At 47.1% G+C, this 3,755-nt stretch overlaps 1 non-coding gene across 1 annotated transcript; it reads left to right on the top strand.

Moving 5' to 3' along the window:
- The first annotated feature begins 1,975 nt into the window (after positions 1-1,975).
- Positions 1,976-2,101, top strand: LOC132567896 (U4atac minor spliceosomal RNA). The gene has a single exon (XR_009555161.1). It is a non-coding gene; the product is annotated as a U4atac minor spliceosomal RNA (small nuclear RNA).
- The last annotated feature ends 1,654 nt before the right edge of the window (positions 2,102-3,755 follow it).

Here is a 3,755-nt window from a genome sequence, read left to right as displayed (position 1 = left end):
TCCAACAACTGTTTTTCTTTTGCTCTCTTATCTTTATTATTCGAAGTAATCAATATTCCTCTCATTACTGCTTTATAGGCATCCCAGACCGTCTGAAATTCTATATCCACTTTGTCATTCATTTGAAAGAAAGCTTTAGTTTCATTTTCTAGGGATGTCACTATTTCTTTATTCTGTAGTAAATCTTCATTCAATCTCCATCTTCTCAACTTCTTAGACAATTTTGTAATCCACATTATTGGGTTATGATCAGCCCCAATTTTAGGTAAAATCTCTATTTTCCTTGTTATAAGACCTAAATTTTAGTGCCCCACAACATGTCAATTCTGGAAAAAGTTTTATGTCTTGCTGAAAAAAAGGTGTAGTCCCGCACTTCAGGATTAAATTTCCTCCATATATCCTCCAAATTTTCTTGTTTGACCAATTCAAAAAAAGACTCTGGCAATTTTCCTTCTTTATTATTATTTTTTCCCCAGACCTATCCAGTGTATTCTTAATTGTTTCATTAAAGTCCCCCATTATCAAAACTTGGTCATAGGTCAGTTCATCAAATTGTTGTATAATGCCGAAGCAGCCTGTCACTAATAACACAGGTCGAGATGCAGGACAGGAACCCGGAAGTGACCGACAGGCTGCTTCAGCATGCCGCTGCACCGGCCCCCTGAGCCCCACAACGATGGGACCGATGCCACAGGGACGGGCTCGAAACGCTCTATAACCCCTCAAAAGAACAGCAGTCTAGCTCGCTTCCCCCGAGCCCTGCCGCCATAAGCCTCAAGGGGGCTCATTTTGCGGCATCTCCCGGCGGGAGGGTGGCACCCGCACGGGACACATATCAAATGAAAAAGGGGGCACAGGGCTATCAGAAACAGCCGGCGGAGGGAGTCGGGAGACCACCCCACTGGGGGATCCACACCCCGAAAGTGATGAAGGTGGCGCAGATAGTTTGCTTGTGTTCTGACATTTAAAAACACCGAAAACTTTGATCTCACCAATTTCAAATTTGACTATCAAGTTCAAAAGATTAGAGCTTGCTTTTTACAACAAGCCTAATTTTGCCATCCTCAGAGCTTCCCAGACCGAGATATTAATTTTTAAAGTTTTTAAATTTTTCAAAATGGCAGTTGCGACTTTTTGCTTCTCGCTATTTTTTTCCTTTTTCCTTTTAAAGGCTTCTAAAGTCCATTATAAACAATATGTCCAATAGTATTTATCTTCTTATCATCACCTCAATTATTTCCAACAATTTTTAACATCCTGAACACTTTAAAAATATTATTTTAATATTAACCTCCTTGCAATGGCCGCTGATGTTTCTCTATAGTACTATAGTCCTAGAGTAGGCTTTTCATCTGCTACTTCCTGCTTTACTTGCCACCAAATCTCGTTTTCACTGGTAAAGAGATCTCGCGATACTTGACATACTTCCTGTGTTGATTGTATATGCTGCAGGTCTGTGACAATGATGCTCTTTTTTTCAAAACCACAAGTAGACCAAACAATAAATTCCTTCCCACTTTTTAGCACTGTCCTTTAAATTTACAAAGTCCAAATTTCACCTCTTCCTCCCTTCTTCTTCCAAGCTTTCTAGATTCCCATTTCCCACCTTCTGAATTTATTCTGTTTAACTGTAAATAGTCCCGGAATGAAAGATAGTAATCTGTACCAGATCCACACCGGTCTTCTATAGCTTTAGATGTTTAGCAATGTCCAAGAACGTTAGGATTCTGTCAAGCTTATGTCAAATAAATGACTCTGAGAACTTCTGCAGATGATGAAAATGCAACACTCCCCCGGGACTCCCTTTTAGCCAAGGTAAATCTCTTCAAAGTTTCCTGTGCATATCTTGGACTAATCTCTAACTGAGAAAAGTAGGCAGTAGGCATTAATTTGCCTTCCACTACTCTGAACAGAAGTTCCAGCCTGCTCCCGTTATGAGAAACAGCTCAGCTCAGCATTTTCCTCCCTCAGAAGTCCAGGCCTTATCTTGGGATTGCGCTGCTGTTCAATGAATGTCTAGTGAGAATAGCACTGTTAACACCTACACAACACATATGCATCCATGGGGGTTTCACCCCAATGAGGTGCAATTTTTAGGCCACACACTCCTGATGCAGTCAATCCTTCAAGAGCTTATAGTGGGCCCTGTATGAAAAGCCCTGTAAGCTCTTAGAGGATTGGCTACATCAGGGGTGCGTGGCCTAATATGCAAATGAGTTCCTGCTACAAAAAAGCCCTGTCCATGCAGATCCAAGGACCCTCAGCATAGCTTTCTGGGTAGTCAAAGGAGGCACCCCCTTGCCTTCTCTCACTAGCAGAGAACCAGGCCCGTAGCCATGGGGGGACCCAGGGGGGGCCCAGCCCCTCCACCCAATCCCCCTTCCACCTGTGTGGCCTCTCCTTTCCCTGTTGCTCTCCCTGTGGCCCTGTTTTTGCCACCGCCACTCCCCCAGGCTCTTCCCTGCCTCCTAAGCTCTCCCCCACAGCCCCGTTTTCACTGCCACCGCTCCCCGCAGGCTCTTCCCTGCCTCTCAATCTCTCCCCACAGCCCCGTTTTCACTGCTGCCACTCTCCCCGGGCTCTTCCCTACCTCCCCCGCTCTCCCTGCAGCCCCATTTTTACCACTGCCACTCCCCCAGGCTCTTCTCTGCCTCCCAAGCTCTCCTTACCGCCCCATTTTTGCTGCCACCACTCCCCCCACTCTTCCCTACCTCTCCTGCTCTCCCCATGGACCCGTTTTTGCTGCTGCCGTTCTCCCCAGGCTCTTCCCTGCCTTCCAACCTCTCCCTGTAGCCTCATTTTCACTGCCGCCGCTCTCCCCGGGCTCTTCCATGCCTCCCCCTCCCCGCAGCCTCATTTTTGCCGCCACCACTCTCGCTGGGCTCTTCCATGCCTCCCCCTTTCTCTCCGCAGCCCCATTTTCACTGCCACCGCTCTCCCCGGGCTCTTCCCTGCCTCCTCCACTCTCCCCGCAGCCCCGTTTTCACTGCCACTGCTCTCCCCAGGCTCTTCCCTGCCTCCCTAGCTCTCCCCACAGCCCCATTTTCGCCACCGCTGCTATCCCCAGGCTCTTCCCACCCACAAAAGCGTGAGAGAAAGAGCTGGAGCCTGGCGGCTGGTTGCTGGAAGAAGCAGCCAAGCCTCCACGGCCCCCCTACCAAAAATGTTATGTCCTGGGGCCCCCCACCCAAACATTTCTGGCTATGGGGCTGCAGAGAACCTGGTTGGATCAAGCACAACCTCACTTTCATCTGCGATGTGAAAAAATCATTCTCACTTGTGAAGCAAGTGGAGACAGATGTTTGGCACTCCCCCCTCCCGTTCAGATCATATTTCAGAGTGGCAAAAGTGGCCATTTGGCATACCATAAACAGGCACATTTACATAATAGACACAACCCCTTGCATTTGGGAACCTATGGAAGTCTGCAAAATTAAAGAGGGGGCAGAACAAGGAATTTGCTCCCCCAAGAAGGGAAAGATGGCAGAGAGATAATTACCAGCACTGATGCATGTCAACAAAAGCAGATAGCAGCAGCATGCAAAGAACATGCATTTGTGTGTGCACCAGATATGAGCACCAGATGGGAAGTGAGTATTTGTGTGTGCTGCAAATACTAATAAGTAATGTATAAGACAGTACGATGATTTTGTTAGCATTCAAGGTGCCACTGAGCTCCTGTTTGATTTTGCCACGACAGATGACTCTGGAATTAGCACAGCCCAGTGACATGAACCCATTTAAAGACAGAATAC

The sequence above is a fragment of the Heteronotia binoei genome, chromosome 2 (genome assembly GCF_032191835.1).
Source record: "Heteronotia binoei isolate CCM8104 ecotype False Entrance Well chromosome 2, APGP_CSIRO_Hbin_v1, whole genome shotgun sequence".
NCBI lineage: Eukaryota > Metazoa > Chordata > Lepidosauria > Squamata > Gekkonidae > Heteronotia > Heteronotia binoei.
This window is presented reverse-complemented; position numbering and strand designations above follow the sequence as displayed.